Source organism: Trachurus japonicus, chromosome 3 (genome assembly GCF_045865225.1).
Source record: "Trachurus japonicus isolate A0001 chromosome 3, Traja_1.0".
NCBI lineage: Eukaryota > Metazoa > Chordata > Actinopteri > Carangiformes > Carangidae > Trachurus > Trachurus japonicus.
This window is the reverse complement of record NC_140909.1, coordinates 19,665,255-19,684,092: the sequence shown is the minus strand read 5'-3', so window position 1 is coordinate 19,684,092 and position 18,838 is coordinate 19,665,255.

Here is an 18,838-nt window from a genome sequence, read left to right as displayed (position 1 = left end):
TTGCTCCAGCTGGGTTAATGCTAAATGGTGGCTGAGTCGCAGGAATAAATTGTGAGCAAGCACCAGAGCTGAAACAAAAACGCACACATATAGGTGCCTTTGGAGTTCGGTTTCTGTACCACAACCTGCTGGACAATGTGCATGCTGCATTACTATTGCATTTGTATTTATCATTTCTCTCACATGCTTTCCAATTCTTTGACATTGACAAGTATATGTTATAGTAAATATGTTTTTAAAAAGAAGAAGAAAAATCCTTTAAAATTGTAAAAACAAAAAAATAATAATAAAGAAATAAAAGTTGAGGACATGGGACTAGGAGGTTATTATCGTATTATGCTGTATAGGTTTATTTCCAGAAAACAGCTGATTTGAGTCAATATAAGAGAGAGGTGTGGATGGAAAGTCCTCATGAAGATAAAGTACAATAATTAACTCACTCTCCCCAATTGCACATTTTTCCCAGTTTGTTTTCAGTGAGTAAAATTAAATTGTGTATCTGGGCTCTATTTCTAAATTGTTTCATTTGAGATGAGATGATTGGGTAAGCCACTTGTGATACAATGTTGTCAGCTCTCCATGTAAAGTATAATGCATTTTCTCTGTGCTTCCCCGTTTCATCAGATTATATGTGTAAATAAACTGTTTGTGTGTGAGTTAGGCTACTTGTTGTTTTGTTTCAGTGTTGTAGAGGTGAGAGAAAATGTGGGGGGTGGGGAGGGAAGGGGTGGCGCGGGGTGTCCAGACACCCCCTTCCCCTCTTCTGTATTTGAGCCCAGCATGCTTCACTCCATGGCTTCAGGGATTCAGATTGCTATCAAGGGTTTATCAGTCTCATCTTGGCGCAGCATTGATCTTCAGCGAGAATCTAATCCAGACTATGAAGTTCAATAACAACTCCATTACCTGAGAGCTTCTGATTGGAGAGTTGTAATGCCAAGATTAGTAGCAGGCAGCCTGACCTGCCAACATTGATTTGCACTGCAAAATCACTTGTTCAAAAAAAGAGAAAAAACGTGTTTGCCCAGTAATTGAACAATTTTTATTTTCTCTCTCCGTCTCCCTCTCTCCACCTTGTTTTTTTCCCCCGGCCCCCTCTGCCTGCTTGCCCTCTCCATTGATTACTTGCCTGTTTATGTTAGGGGTTACTTAGGAGCTACGCAGGCTTCTTCTGCTTCTTCTTCTTCTTCTCATTTGTGCCTGTGTTTGTTTGTGTGTGTGAGTTTTACCTCTCTATTTTGTTTTAGTGATGCAACAAAGCCCCTGTACTCTTGCAGGCAAGCGGCAGGGGCTTTGGGATCGATGGCCCCCTTCTCCCTCCTAGGCAGGCGAAATAGCCCCCTCACAGCCTCCAGAATGGATGGCTTCACAGCCTGTTAGCCTTAAGTAATAGAAACATTGAGCCCATCCTGGCAGAAGAGACAGCTCATTTATAGCCTTTTTTCTTCTCCCTCTCCCTCTCTCTGTGCGTGTGTTTTCTACCCACACAGATTACCCAGGTTAAATAAATGAAACAGACTGTTTTGCTCAGCCATCACAGGCGGGGCACTGAAATGGATGAACCTATTTCCCTTAATGCAGACACGAGCGTTACACCACTTCTCCCCCCACGCTGGGGTTACAGGTTAATGACATGCTCATTTCGCTCAGCCATTTGTTTTGTTTTCCTGCAAAGTTCTGATAAGTAGCTAACCAACGAAGCTTGTAATTACAATCTTACAGAAACCGGCCCGATCTGTATATAAATCTCACCATCCAATTACAAGATGTAATAATTCTGCACTCAGGCTGGTAATGAGGTCTAATACTGGCGCATGTGATAATCCCCTCTGGATGCGGGCTTGATCAGATGTTGGCTTTGTAATTAGACTGGCAGAAAATCATTATTTCATGTTCAAATAGAAAATGAGGTTGGTGGGAAGTTAATTTCTCTACGCTCTGTGAAGCGTAGACAAGAATTTAATGATTTAATTACAGTTGTAAGCTCTTTGGATGAGACTTAAATTGAGCTGAGATTTTTTTTTTCGCACACTGTCGCTTTGAGAGCTGGGCACATCAAAGCTTTTGACAAGAGTTCAAAATGATAGGGCTGCCCGATGCTTTTGATATGGTGAAATTCCTATTCTTGTTATCCAGTCAATTCTGCTTAAGTGAATTTCTGATTACTGAATAATGCTGCCAAGAATTTTCGTGGGACTAAACTTAATGATGAAACAAAATCATTTTTCTAGTTTTGATTTTTTTCAGTACGTAAACCCAGCAGCAATTTATTCACTCTTATTTGTACAGTATAAGTGATATCATGGTTAAGTTTGATAATCTAAATGGAGGAGGGCATCCCTTTATACGTTTCAATCCATATTATCCTCTCATGCCTTTTGTCTGGGGAAGCTTGGAAGAACCAACAGTGGTCGAACTTGTTTGCCTGCAGCGTCTTTAACTACTAACATGTTCTATTTCCACCCATAGTTAATTACATTGCATAATGATGGATGGCTATGGCTAATATAAACATTAGCAAACGGAATGTTTGAAGATATGCCTGACTGCATTGTTTTCCTTTTCCTTAATACCAACAGTTTGTGCTACTGAAACAAAGCATCAGTATTTCCCACAGGTGAGGCCAACAAAGAACCGTATTTACTTTGTCTGTGTGATCACACTGCCTCCCTTCCCCTTTTACGGTTGGCATTAAACAGGAAGGAGGCGCGGCGTGTGTTGTCTGTTAAGCGCTGTGCAATCACTCTCTCATTCACAGACACAGGGTTTGTCGTGTCACATCCTATGACAGTCAGATAGGAATATCTCACCCTGGATAAGATGCACAGATTTGAGAAATGTCACTCAACATGACTGATTCTAGCCCCCCTTCCCTCCTTCTCCCACTTCCTTACTTAGCATTTCAAAATTCCCTTTCTTTGCAGCGCTCCAGGGAAAAGTGGTAAGAGGACCTCCTTTATGAGGCCTATCAGTCCAGGAGATGGATATGTTTGCTTATTGGACAGTAAAAGGCCAGTCTTCAGGTGACAACTGGCCATGGTTATTCAGGCTCTTATTCATGCATATTTAGAGGATGGTAATGAGCTTTTTTTGCATTGTTGCATGAGAATGGCGGGTCCCTGGTGGCATTGACGGCAGAACCTGACTGGTGGAGTGTCCTGTGTGTGTGTGTTTGTGTGTGTATGTGTGTGCCAACTATCATCCCTATCCATCCATTCACCAGGCAGGACAGACTGTTCCCCAATTCTAGTCCTTCACCCACACCCATCCAACCACACACACGCACGCACTCACTCACCCAGTGGAAACACTGGCACAACACATCTCATCCACCTGCCAGTCGGCCAGTGCCTAACAATCTCTCTCCGTCGCTCAGGGATTGCCGCTGTGTAGTTTGGCTGTTTACAGTTAAATGGCCTCTTGTATTATTGATGGCCTCATATGTGGTTATAATATCGCCGCCTTGAAATCGACAAAAAGTCATTGTGTTGTGATATTCAAGAAGCTCGGGTGACAGAATTCATTCCTACTACCCATTTCATGCCCACCTTGAAGTAGTTTCAGAACATTACAGGAATATTTTTCCTCAAAACAATTTATGAGTGCATGTATAAAACGGTCGAGGTAATTTTCTGCTTGAAACTAATTTACATTTTTTTTCCTTGTGTGGAAACCAATATATTTTTTTTTTCTTTTTTGCAATCTTTGGGACCACCCTGTGAGATTACATAAATAAAAAGACAGGGAGGGTCAAAGGTCATTGTCAATTAGCATCTACCCAGATGAGCAATTACCAGTCAACAGTAGGGACGGAGATTGCACCATTTTTCATCAGCCTGGCTTTCAAACAACGCTGTTCGCATGCTTGTTGGAATCAGCAATGGAATACTGAAGAGGATGTTGTTTCTGATTAAGGCCGTGTTCTTAGCTGGCATATTAAAACCTAACAGCTGAGCACTGCCTCATCACAATAACTCTTATTTGGCAACACTTATTTCCATTCAAGCTCCTTTTCACTGTGTTTTACAGAGCTGTTGTGTAGCTTGTGTGTCATTGTGCAGTTGTGACTGCCCCTGTGTGTTCCTTCAATGGTGGAGGTTAGTGAGGCCAGCCAAGACGGCAAAGCCATTCTCCTCTGCCTAACAATGGCCACATGTATCAGAATTGAATGTGGCTTTTGATACCCATTCTGATTTAAAAATCATAATGCTATAGGCATATCCAGTGGGACACCTCCAGTCTAGCCTATATGTCACACTGATTTGTATCTCAGTGCTTATATTAACAAGCTGGCCAACACCAATGCGCCATTACCTGGGTTTATGAACAGTATATCACACACCTGTACTCAGCCCAGACATGGCTTTACTGTGGTGTCTGTGTTTCTTTAGCAGATGCGTTCCCAGCCAGACCCCAGTCTGATGAACATTTGGCCGGTCAGGCTAGACGTCTAGGGGAGTGTGTGGTGGCCTGGACAGGCCAGAGACAGGAAAGAGGACTTCTAAATCAGCCAGCAATCCAAAGGCCTTCCATAAATCCTCCAAATGGGCTCGGGTGGGGGACGTAAAGCACACCTGCAAGACTTATGTAAGTCTTATTAAACCATAAATTGCTAACACGAGCCCCTCACTGGAGCTGCTCTTGGCTGGAATAAATCTCAGAGAGCGGCCAATAAGGAGAAAGAGAGAGTGAGAACGAGAGATAAAGCAGGTGAGAGAGAGAAAGATATAGTGGAGGTTAGAGGTAGCGAGAGTGAGGTGGAGGATACTAAAGGTCTGACAGCAAAGCATGGCTGTTTGATGATAGGACAGACAATACCGGGCTTTGATTGGAGTTAACACCTACTACCATGGCTGCCTTAGGGTGGGGGTGTTTTAGGAACACCTACAAGAATGTTGTGCTTGCAAGACTCTTAATGCATCAGACACTTTTTATGGTATCAGTCTGTGCAATGTAACTATCAAACCACAGACAGATCATCTTCCCCACACCTTCAGGCCCTGCATGAACCAACTCCTCAGCAGTCACAGAGACAGAGACCAGTGTGAGCAACATGGGGAATATTTGTAGGAAATCAAGAGTTCCTGAGCTCCTGAGCCGGTGAGTTCCCAACACACCCACGCTCTCCTCCCTGCCTGACTGTGGGTCCTTGAATTAAACATCAAAGCACACAGGAGCGTAGGGCCCAACTGCCATAAATAACAGTGCGCTTGGGGAGGGGAGGGGAGGATGTTCAGATGGGAAGAGAGCAGGTCACCCGATCGCTCATACACATACTGTCAAAGCAAATTCATTTGTTCACAAAATGGGTGATGTTGTGTGAGGTTATTGATTTCCACATGCCATCTGTCTTCTCCAAGGCTTTGGCAAGCAGGCTCTGGCACTACCAGCCTCAGGTTCTCCCATATTAGTCTCCACAGCTCAGGTGGACAGAAGGGTGATGTGCAGCAGGTTTTAGACACAAACAGGTGATGGCTGATGTGACACCTACTCAGACACAATTATTTTTGGCATGAGAGCAAAACTCAGTGATGAATATTAAGTTTTTTTGTGTTGTGCTGACCTGGAACAGATTAAATATAGTGCAAAGAATGTCAAACTCTGTCCATCTAAAACAATTAATGGGAAATCATAATAAAGCACAACACTGTCCTGATCAAAAGGACATACATTTGGGTGAAAGTGCAGTGCTGAAGGTGGTGATTAACATCTCATTTGTCAGAAACACCTGCATACACAAGTTCAGGCCCACCCTCAATCTCCTCCTCTCACTAACTAGTCTAGAAGTCACAGTGTACCTCCATGTTGAGCTATGGAGTGTGGAGGGCAGGCCTTCAAACATGGGGCCCAGCTGTTGCTGTGTATTTTTGTCAGCCAACACACACACACATTGGCATCCCTTGGTGTTTGCTCTTGTGGAGGGCACATGTTACTGGGTAAATTATCACAGCGACGGTAAACAGTGTTTTTATGAGGGAATGTAGCTTGGTTGTTATATTTGAAGTCTGTGCTTTGTATACTGCTGTGCTATTAGGACAGATTGAGGATGTTTGCGCCTGGTGTCTGCACTCCGCCCATGTGGGGTACACACACACATACACACACACACACACACACACACAGTGACAGGCTTCGTTGTAGTTTTGAGTCTTAAATGGCTCTTTTGTTGTTTTCATCATAAGAGAAAAAAAGAAAACATCACAGCCTAAGGAGTGTGTGTCAGTGTCGCAGTCATGTCAGTCTCAGGGTAAATGCAGATGAACAGCAGCAGCAGGGGAGGAAAAACTGAACTTCGGAGTGAAGAAGAATGTTGAATGTACACTGTAAAAAATATGTTTTAAAAAAAACGCAGTCATCGCACAGACAAGCTTTTAACGCATACAGACATGAACACGATGTCTGGTAATTACTTTACATTTTTAGCAGCTGAGTCATAATAAAGCTTTAATGGTAGTGCTTGAAAACATCATCAGGGGCTCGATAACAGGGTAATCAGATAATGATAGAGTCAAACAGATGGATGGCTAGGAGACAGAGGAGCGGTGCTTTAAGGTCTTCACTTTTCAATTAACCTCATTTGACTAGGGTCTCATTAATTCTGATGACACAAAGGTCTCACTTAAGGCCCACTTGGGCGCCACATTGGTAACACGTCTCCAGACTGTGTGTTTGTGACCAACACCAGAAGTATCTCTTTAGCTGACACTTACAGGTTGAGGTTTCATGTATATATCATTTTAAATTGTATTATATTATATGGGGTTGTTTTTTGTTTGTTTGTTTTTTTCCAAAGCTCAGTCGATTTTTGTTTTCAACTTCTAATGTTGTGGTACAGCAGTGCTTTCACTGTCTAGTAATAACAGACAAGCTATGCTGTCTGGAGAGGGTATATGGAACTATCAGTATCATAACAGTGGAATGTCATGTTATTCAAATCCAATTTCTTAAAGACTATTTTGGGGCAACTGCTGCCCCAGATTGTGTGACTTGTTGTGTAACAGTTAAATAGCTGGTGTGTTGATTGTCCAGTCACTGGAGTCATCTTAGCGTTTTAGAGTTCCCCATTCTAAACTGATTGAGTGCTCCATCTCTGTATGAATGGAGAAAATGGAGGAAAGGAGGGAATAATGATGATGACATTCTATCCACTTTTTTTTTTTTTTTTTTTAGCTCCAATTACCCACTAATGCGTGATGAAACCAGAAAAATGGACAGTCGTTATGTGTGGGGGCCTTCTACAATAGCAAAATCATTCTTTTCCAGCCTCTCGTTCTTTGGATGGGAATAATCATGTTTTGTCCCAAACACCTGCGCTTCAGTTGCCCTGACCTGCGCCCAAATGAGTGCAATTAATGACAATTACCCTCCAGGTGTCACAACACAGACATGTACTGATAGGGACCTATCTGGAGAGAGCACGCGCTTGTCCTCCAAGTAAATATGTAATGATAACAGCTGTAACACAGTGGGGTGGAGGGGGGCACAATTGCTACCAGGGCAATCTATTTGTGTTTGCCTCAGCTCAGCACCGCATTAACCAGTCCAGACAAACCAGAATGGATAGACTTGGATTTTCCCTGTGGGACAGAGGGGAGTTGACTGGAGGGGCTGGGATTCCTCATCAGATGAAGATCAAGGCAGATGTGGTCTTGAAATTGTTTCTGCATCAGATGTTAAATGTATTTGTGTGCTGGTGATCAAACATAATTTGTTTGGATAGGTGCATCCCACCTTTAAGGATATTTCCGGCCTTAATCTTATACTTTGGGGGCACCATTCCTGATGGCAATAACAAAATTGTAATTGCTGTGATCTGGGAATGTGGCAAGATTACCAAAGGAATCAGTTGAAGAAAAAAATACAAATGGTCAGACAATAATTCAGGCTTTAAACCAACCTCAGAGTTTGCCAGCCTCTTTGAGGGAAAAAACTAAGGCAAATGGTACAACGATAGCCAAAAACTGTCTGTTGTAAAACATTAATTACAGATTATAGACCAAATGCCCCTTTGAAGTTTTGCCTACCAAACTTGGTGTAATTATGAAGACACACTGTTTGCCTGTTCAAAGAGTGAATATTGCAAACACTGCACACATTTGGTTTTACCAGCAATTTAAGTGGGTTTGATTATCTTTCCTATGCAGTTGTTTGCTGCTCAGCAATTGCTTTAGTGACTGTCATAATAACTGACAGAAACAAAGGTAAAATTGACCAAAGTAAGAACTATGTTGAAAAAAAAAACACTAATCCGTAAATAATAGTGGTTAAATTTGCAAATGGTTGTTTAGAATTAGACAAATAAAAAGCTTTTTTTTTAATGTTAGCACCCTTAGAAACATTAAGGGACATTACTACTAGGAAATCAAATGACGATCTGATGACCTGTGTATTCTGTAAATGGCAGCAGCAGAATAAGCTCAGCCTTTTAGCCCATTTCCCTATGTAAAGGGAGATTTCTCAGGTGTAGCAGTCAACTTTAACCCTCCTCCTGTGGGTTCACCATCCTTTCCCTCTGAACCTGCATTAGCATAAAGGCATTAAAATGTGAATAGGAATTAATTTGGACTTTCCCCTCCATAGGAATTAATGGAAGTTTGTTCTGCCCGTACCGCTCAGATGACTTGCGCTCTTCCACAGTCCATAAATATTAATATTAATACAGCATCGCATTTAAAGGTAGCGCTTGGCTGAAGCCGTATACAGAATATTATTAGAGATCACGATACGTTTCTCATGAGAAGTACAGCTGAGTGAATGCATTGCCTTGCCGTTGTGATCTGTAAAATCCAATCTTCATACAGCACAAAAAGTTATTTTCAGAGAGACGGAAGATTAGCAGGGCCGAATGGCTGCTGTCTAAAGCCATTAGGCAGGTGGGTTTTTTTTTTCTACACTGAGCTGAGAGAGAAGGGCCCACATCTTCTGCTCTATCAAGGCACTGATTCACAGTCACACTACTGTAGCGCTATTATCATGCCCGAGCAGATCATCTCTGGAGATAACTATTATCACCGTCTCACCGCATCACTCCTGTCTACTCACCCACATAATGCAGACCACAGAAGTTTTTGACACTCTTCCAAATCACTATATTCACCGTCTTTCTTTCCTGTGTGTGCTGTGTGCGGTTGTATCACACATCTTCAATAATAGTGGGGTTACCTGCAAAGCTGGGGCACCCAAACCTGAGCTTGTATATTGCCCTTGTGAATTATCTATGGAAATGACAGTTAATAAATATTCATTTTCTTGACTATGCTGTGCTCCCTGCACATAGATCCAGTCCCTTTTTGTTCATTTCTTTCTCTGCCTGACTGATTGTTGCATCAGTACAGCAATATACCACTGTTACTGTTTTGGTCCAAACTCTTGTTATCTGAGGCAAAGAAAGGGAGGGGTCGTGTCAAAATATTCAGCAGGCCCTCTCCTCTCCTCTCCTCCCCTCTCCTCTGTCTTGCTGCTTGAGGAGTGCTGATCCTGACAGGTTACAGTGGGCAAGGTGAGACACGTTAGTGCTGAGCCCAGTGAAGGAGGGAGGATAGGGCTGGCTTCAAAGTCGCCCCAGTGTGGGTGAAAGCTGCATGCTGCCACCCCAGCGAGCTCAGTCAACAGCACCTGCCTTTAATCTTTGCTCTGTAATCTTTACTCTTCTCACATTTAGTCAATACACTCTCACTTTGTTCTTGGAGGAAGTAGGGTGTGAGGCTGAGAATGTATGATGTAAAAGAAAAGAAAAGCACAACACAATACACAAATCAATTACCAGGGGTAAAGTGGGTATGACCAGCTTGACGTAAGGTCAATACTATTCACATGCGGAATGATAATAGGCCCAAGCATGTTTCTTTTAAATGTTAAGCATTGTGACATGGTGATAATTCTGTTGACAAGAGCACAATGCAAGCACTTACAAGACTACACAGACAGAGCCATGAGGAGATTGTGTTGAGAGCTGAGCAGCCGACATAAAATTTAGAGGAACAAGACAGTATCAGAAGCACTGGAGTGCTCTGTAACCCTCTGCACATTAAATATTCTTTTTATATCAATGTTCTTAGCAGTTAAAAAAACATAATGTTTGATCAAAGAGTGTCTGATAATAATGCAAACAAAGTAGTAATTGTTTTTACAGAAAATTAGGTAACTGCCTGTCTTGCAGAGGTGTGCGTGTTATGGTAAACTCTGCAGGCTGGGGTTATATTTGTGCATCAGGTCGTTCCTGTAGCGGAGTGGGTCCAGGTCGGCCCACTCCCCTCTGAGAGCCCTCTCATCAAGCCAGCCTCTCCTCTGCCGCCCTCTTCCCCACAATCCCCATAAACTCTCATAATTGCCACATTAAACTTGAGTTTATTATTTTTCTCCAGGTGCAGGTGTGCAGATGATATGAGCCCCAGGTTGCATTTACATACAAATTGAAGGTTTTTATTAATCAGGCAGGCAGCAGGAATCAAACGGCAACACTCCATCAGCCCTTTAAATACATTTGGTGACATTTTTACCCAGCATTAGCATGATAGGGCAAGCGGAGTATAATGTACCAATGATTGCTTTTCCATTGAAAGCACAAACGGTTTCATTTTTCCTGTCATCTCAAATAAGTGTTAAAGAGGGTTTGGAGGCTATTGTGCGAGTGCCGTATGCTGGGGACTTGGGACCGCTGATGGCCATATTAAATAACCATTAGTGCCTGAGCTTAGATCATTGTGGCATCCGCCTCCTCTGAATTTATCCTGTGATTTCAAATGAAGGCAAGCTGTGCCAGCTTTCATAAAGTGCTCCAGCCCTCTCCATTTTTCCTCAAACTAAATGCATTACAACGGTAATTTTGTGACTGTTAAGATAACTAGCGTTAACAAGCACTTAATTAAAATGTACAATAAATAGCCGTCTGCAGCCTTATCTCCCCTCCAGAGCGACGCTGGTAGGAGGCTCCAATGCTCAGGCCGGCTGTTCCCCAGCTCGTTTGCAGATTAATTGCTTTTCTGTCTGGCGAAGCCTGCCTCTTCTGCAGCCAGATCGTAAATAGCCAGATAGGGAGTTTATCAATCAGGGCTCTCTACCTCACTGATCTCCCCCACACAGCCCTGTCTGTCTGACTGTCTGTCTGTATGTACATCTCCCACTATCAGGCAGACTCTCCACAAATACATTTCCAGGGGCTTCTGTTAAACTAAAACTTCAATTAGCATAAGGCCTTTTTTTATACTGTACCCACTGTGTGCAGAAATAGTCCTCATATTTTACAGTTTTGAGTATGTACAAGAGATGTATTATTTTCTCTCCATATTTTTTGTGTATAGAGACATTACATACAATATGGGTATCTGTGTTGACAGTGTAACAAATGGAACATTGTTGATACAAGACTTATGTTTTTGTAACCTTTACTGACACCATATTAATGTCTGTCCGTCTACAAGCATATACCTACTTTACAGCGGTGCATTTTGTGTCCGTTTATGTGTATACTGGGTGAGTACAAATGGGCCTTGAGTGTATTGCGGAGGTTAATCAAACACAAGCCGCACATAAAAGCTGCCAGGGGTTGTGTGTGACAGGACAGAAGCGAACAGAGAGTATTTACAGTAATAAAAGTTAACAGCGGTCAGCCCCTTGGGATCGCATTACTCCTCAGACATGTGGCTGCAGCTCTCTCCTCACAGCTTTATGGACTTTGGCCCTTGGTAAGCAACCTGCAAGCCCCCTTGTTTTTCAAAGGGAAGAAAAGAAAACACGTAAAAGCAAACTTGCCTGCCTCATAGACCTGCTGCCCCCCCCATCCTCCCACGCTGAAGCTCGCCCTCCTCTGCCGGTGTCCCACCCTTAACCTCTGGATGATAAATCTGCCTACAGAAGCTGTGAGAGGGAAGACCCCCATGCTGGAAGACCCCCATGTGTCCTCCATGACACATCCTGTTTGTGTAGTCAGGGCTTCAACCAATGATCTTTACACTCATAATTCACATAATGACAACTCTTGCTTTTTTACTATTTTTATAACTGTACATTTTCATATTGTGATGGGGTTGTTGGAGCACAAAGTGATACACTCTTTGCATGTAGAGATTAAAAAAAAACTGCTAATCTTCTTAATCAACTAAACGGATCTTAGAAAAATAGTATAGATAAGGCACTTCATACTTCATACTAAGGACATACAGATACTTTGAATATCATTCTGCTGTAAATTAGGAAATTTATGTCAATGTGTGGTATTGCATTTCAACTTGAGTCTGTTGAATATTGATTTGCCAGGCAGGTTTAAACAAACATGCCCATGCACTTGTCACATAGGCCTCCCACAACGGGAAGAATAATTGTTGTGTTTCCACACTTTCTCTTCAATCTTGACAGACTGTAGGAAATTAGAAATGATGATTGTGTAGCGGCTGAGACTCTGTTTTGATAATGTAACACCCTGGCCACGGTCTGTGGGGCTTTCAGGGCTCTCTGTTCATATTCTCCTGTGTGAGGAGAATGTCATATCTGTGAGAGTCAGTTTTCCTAACAGCTGAATTAGCAGCCACGCAAATGTTCCTGCTATATCCCAGTGGTCCCCTGTTAAGGGAGAGTGTGGACGTTCATGGTGGTCTGAGGACCTGTGGGGCTGTCTGGCAGGCAGATTAGGAGCACAGCCATTTGACAGTGATGCTACAGTTATCAGGCCCACTTTAGCCAGAGTGATTTATAAAGTGACAACATGATAAATGTAGTTCTAAGCAACCTTGGGGGTGAGTAGGAGCTAGCTGAAAGGAAGGGGGAAAGTTTATGGATCTGTCAGTTTTGGCCTGTGGGATGGAAGTGTCCCACCAGAGAGAGAGAGAAAAAAACAGGAGGACAACACGGAAACTGTGATCACAGAGAGCACGGCATCCTGCGCCTTCCACCTTGCCTGTCGTAAATCAGCTGGTACAGGCCTCTTTGCCCTGTGGCCCTTGCTCCTGTCTGTCTTAACCTCAGTCTCTCGCAAAAACGACCCAAGTTCTGACCTCTCATGTGAACCCTTATGCTCTCTGTTGTTTTTATCTGTACTTGTGCTCATTCTTACCCTGTCAAACACACTCTACATACCTTTTCCATGACCTGATTTCAACTTGATCGACACAAAAAAAGTGCTGCTCCTTCAAAAAAAGGTATTCATCTTAGGTATTAATTTCAAATGTGCTGGGATACTGTATGGGCTGCCTTGATTGGTCTATTCCATCTCTGCTTATCGTGACCCTCTGTTGTGACAGCCACAGAAGATACAATCAATACATATATCAACAGTGGCCTAAGTGGGTCAACAGAGGAAGATAACACATCTCTCAGGGAGCTGCAGTAGCCACAGGAGAGTTTATGGAAAACAAAAGGCTATTGTAATAGATTTTGCTCAAGTTTTTCTTGTTATTGTTTAGACCTTGGAGAGGAAATTAAGTTATGAATGGAAGTTTCATTTCTATGTAAGCAGACACATCCATATCTGCTGTGCCTTGGAGTGAGTCACCTGTCACTTTGCAGGTGCTGGCTACGCATGATTTGTATGGTCAGGCTGCTGTATAAATTCCCTAGGTCTCCTGTGACAGTAATTCAACACAGCGTATATTTTCCATAAATAATTTGCTGCTCATTGATTTCCAATGCGAGAAGAGAAATATGCTGGATCCACCTCAAGGGGCTGTGGATGTATCTGGTGCTCACTTTTGTGGTCAAAGTTGTGACAGCTAGAGCCCATATGCTGTGATCACAAGATCCAAATTCATTGTCCATTGGGGGCCAACTTGTCAGGAATAGGGGGTTATCAACACACAGGTTAGTCTTGAGTGGGGCCACCATCGGTATTTGCCAGGGTGATATTTTGTGTTGAGGGACAAAATTTGGGGACTTGGTTTGTTTGGATTTTGGACAGTCTGAATTTTGTCCAGGGTATTAGCACATCCTAAACCCGGAGACATACCGACGTCATATTTAAAATAGATTTTTAAAGAAAAGTTCATCATGATTTTACTTTGAAAATACAAGGGACAGGTATAATGAGAAAACATTAGTACAGACACAGGTATGGAGATACAATATCACCCCAGTTCGAGTGTTGCAATCATGTTTTTGAAAGCTTAACAGATGTCATAACACTGCACAGTATTCCATAATACTATGAGGTAGGTGTATGGCCTATATTTTCCCCTGCACTCTGATGACATAACAATAACATTTTATGTCCTTTTACTTTTTTTTAAGCAATTTTGTAATTGTCATAGACTACAGTTTTCCAAATTGACCATTCAGTCACACTCTTAAAAATAGTCCACTCAAGACCGGATCGGCTCCACTAGGTCCATCCACCACTAGCTCTGTATCTAGATGACCCATAAGACCAGGTTTATTAACCACCACCACATGATGAAGCCCCCACCTATACAACCAGAGGTGGGTTATACGCCTGCCACTGTTGTTAGGTGATTTGCTGTGGCCATTTTGTTGTAGTGTCACCTTCTGACTGATCAAGTTGTTGATTGGGGTGTTTGCTGGCACCTCAGAGAGGGAAGGCAGGAATTGATGAGGTTTAATTGGTCTGTCTCTTGTCAGCTCTCATTAGTTCCTCATTTAACACTATCTGATCATGTGAGTCTATTGCACCTACAGGGGCGTGAGTATGTGTGTGTGTATGTGTGTAGGATGGAGAAAGAGAGAGAGCTCTAGAGAAACATTACATATAGTATGTGGGTGTATTTGAGGAAGGTGATGTGTGTGCATGTGTGTTGGAGAGAAAAAGTGCCAATAGGTGTGTGTGTGTGTGTGTGTGTGTGTGTGTGTGTGTGTGTGTGTGTGTGTGTGTGTGTGTGTGTGTGTTATTGAATCCAAGTGTTGACCTAGGCTGTGGCAGCGATTCCTTCGTCCCACCAGAGCATTTCACCCTTTTTCCAAGGATCCATGTAAAACCTGCACTGCCCTATTCATCACCAGCTTTTATGTGTTCTGTTGAGTCTTCTATTTGTATATCACAAAAGTTCATTCATTTTTATTCTATAAAAATATAACATAACACAAGTTATAAGCTGTAAACATTTTCATCAAATGCATACTGAAATATACTCCACACAGGAGCCATGTTGTCTGTATGGACAGAGTTAATTGATCACCTTTCAGAAAGGATCAACTCACAGGGTTTTTCCCTTTTCAGATAAAGTCTATTATGATTGTAAAAGAGTTCTTATCAAAGACCTCCTCAATTTTCTGTACATTTAAATGCGATGAGTGCTTGAAAGATCATGTTCCCTCCTGTCTGCTTTGAAAATAGTTCTGTCAGAGACGGTAGTTGTTTGATTACTCATTCAGTGCAATTTTCTTTTAAGAGATCAGACTAGGGGCATAATTATACTAATGAATGGTTATCATCATCGCTGTCTTTATCTCACATCGTTGTTATATGACAAAGATGCTGTCAAAACTGTTTGGTAATGCTGATGCCATATTGTTAGCACAAATTAGCATGTGTGGATATCCATACCTCCCATCATGCTTTGCCCTGTGAGTGACAGCTGTTAAGACGCCCTCGACATGGTAGTGACAATTGGTGTGGACGTGGCGGCGAGCTGTGGAATTCGCCACTGCTGCTTGCTGATAGCTCTCCGAGGGCTTGGGTGTCACTCCAGTGACGGCCTAAGAGCCATTAATTTTAGCCTCTGGAGTGGCTGTCGTAACAAGATCCCACAGCCCCCCTTCCTCACAGCAAGGCTCCTAAATATACATTTATTTTCAGAGGGAGTCCCCCCCTCGTCAGGATATGATGGATGTTGACTAATCGGATGGCGTGCAAGTGTATGTCCACAGTCAGGCCCCTCTACATTGGTTGAGTGGCTGGTGTAAATCTCTGCAAGGGCGCTTTGTTGGGATCTTGTCTTTGGTAAGGATCTTAGAGATATGATACCCTGTGCTGTTGCTGCCTGAGTGAGTCTATCTTAAGACTCCACATGGAGGTCTGGCATTCAACTAAGTCTCTGAGGGTTTGGGGGCAGGCAGCAGGAGGGCTGCCTGTGGCCTACAGTTACTGCAAGAAACTCTCACCATGTGCCCCTCATCTATTCTTGCCTCTGGATGGCGTAAACCCACACACATATCTAGATAAGCAGTCCCCTCACTTGGCTTTGCCGTTGCAAAAATTACACCCTGTCATTATTTTACTGAGCTTGGTTGCTGACTAGGGATAGTCATCGTTACAGTATCCACAGATACGGTGTCTGGACTAATATCATGTACCTACTTGTGGAGGTAACCTATGCTTTCTCATATTTCCTTATTGAACTCACATGCAAGACACTTACAACATCTTGTATTCTTGTCCTTGCCTCCCTGAAACACACACCCCCTCTGACAGGCTGCCTCTCCATGCGACTGGGTGCTGGGTGCTGAAGGCTGGGTGGGTGGGGGGATAAGCAGTGCTGCTGCTCACGGGCTCCATGGGGGTAGATCCTGGCAGCTCCTGGGGCACGGCAGATGGTTGTGGGGCAGGATGGGCCTTCCTGGCCTGGCAGTCTTTGACCTGTGGTGGTGGGGGAGTAGAAGAAAATAACTGCTTGGAGACCATGCACTGACATTTCCTTCATCTTCCCATCTCTGTCCCTCCCTGTCTCCATCCTCTTAACACATAGACACTATAAATTGCAAGGCAGATAGAGTCATTAAATGAGACAGGTAAACCCATGATAGACTCTAGTGCCATTATGACACAAATGGATTGGTATTATAATAGCAGCAGTTAGAGTGAGACTCTGATTTCATGAACCATACATAAGGCTCTGTTTTCATCTCCTATCAATGAAACTAAACTTCTCTCTCCCCCAGCTCTGTGAGATGGAGTATTAAAACCTCAGATGGAGGGGGAAAGAAAGAATAGAGAGGAGCAAGAGATGGAGGAGGGGGTAGGTGGTGTTGTTAAAGTGAAGAGCGTGGCGTGTCCTGGAGGATCTAATAAGCAGGTTGAAGCCTGATAAGAATAAGCTGTCCCTCTGGCTCTGGGGAACCTTGTTTTCATGCCCCTCCTCCTCTTCTTCTCCTCTCCCTTCCTTCCACTTTTCAAGATGTACTTCTCTGAAAACCAGTAGGAGAATAGAGGGGAAAGGATGGAGTCAAGAAAATTGTGAACATGTTGAATGGAAGGAGGAAAAAGTGAAGGGAGGGTTGAGGATACTAAATGATGGAGGGTTAATAGGTGGTGGAGGAAGAAAGTAAAGACGAGGGGGTGTATGAGAAGGCATATAAGGACAGTGGGAATATGGGAGGGGGTGAGATCAAGAGACAGAGAGGAAAGGGCACAAGGAGAATGAGAGAGAGAGAGAGAGAGAGAGAGAAGAGGGAGGATTACTGGGAAAGAAAGGACACGAGGGTGCAAATCCAAAAATGAGAAATGAAAGGGTAAAGGAACAGAAAAGGAAAGAGGGGGTAAACTGTGGCAAGGGAGAGAAGTGATGGAGGGATGATAGGGGAGGTAGACAGAAAAGAGGGGTGCAGGGAGGAGAGGAGAGATGAGAAGAAGAGGAGAGGAAGTTGAGAGGACAGAGAGCTTATAAATGGGCTGAAAGGGACCTGCTGGTGTGTCAGAGCTTTAGATCCCACCCCCTCCCCTGGGGAAAAAGAAAGGAGAAAGGAGAGAAGAGAGACACTGACCTTGCATTATTTATGCTTAGTGCTATTGGCCCAGGCAGACGCTCCTTCCCATTGTGTCTTCATAATGAGGAACTGCTATGAAGCTAAGGAAGAGGAAACACAACAAGGAGGGAGTCTGTGTGTTGTACGCAGTGTGTGTGTGTGTGTGTGTGTGTGTGTGTGTGTGTGTGTGTGTGTGTGTGTGTGTGTGTGTGTGTGTTTTGGAGGTGGGAAGTCTTTACAGTGTAGCGTGCAGACAGTTTATTGAACAAGAATCAGGGGCACAAGAAAACCCCCATATGGCAGGCAGGTAAAGCACACACAAACACACACACACACACACACACGTCTATAGCGGCCTCCGGCCGGTAAACATGCATCAGTAGAGAAGATGTATTGTTGCTCTTATCAGAAACAATCTGAAGCTGATGCAAGGTTTCCTAAAAAGTATATTGTAGTCGAGCACACTCAAAATAAACTTTACCGTTTTCTATTATGAAGAAACAGATGTTGCAGTCACCTTTTTTATGTACTTTTGAAAATATGAACTTTAAAACCAAATGACAATGACAAATGAAAAAATGAAATCCACTAACTTCATTTTTTTTTGACTTTCAACCACATCTCAAAACTAACTCTGTATGGGATCATTTGCAATAGCTACTGATGCCTCTTTTGTTCAAACACTGCATTCATTCAGGAATTAAATCTTATAGTACAGTGAGAGCAGAGACTTTGCAATAAAAACAAATATAAAAAATCCAGTTTATATCATATTTATGTATCCACATCATTATCACGTCTTCATGATCCCAAACTAAACACTCACAGTCATAAAATGAGCAGCGAGTGTGGGTGTCATGTTTTAAATTGGCCCGCCTGAGAGATCAGCAACAACTATGATATCCTGACCCCAATCAAATCCAGCGTGGCACAGCTTCTCAGCTCCTCCCACTTACCTTTCACCCCCTGCTGCATGTTTGTATGATAATACTGTCAGTTTCAAATTTAATTACATACAACTCAACATACACAGTCCTTACCCTGTCATTATCCTGTCTGGGTCCACCCACTCAACACAAACCCACACCCACACCCCCCTGACCTGAGAGCTGAGAGCAACCTGCCTGCTGCCGACTGGTTACGATAGTGGATGTAGTCTATGTCTAAGTGTGTGTGTGTGTGTGTGTGTGTCCCTCTGTTTCTCTCTGTGCCT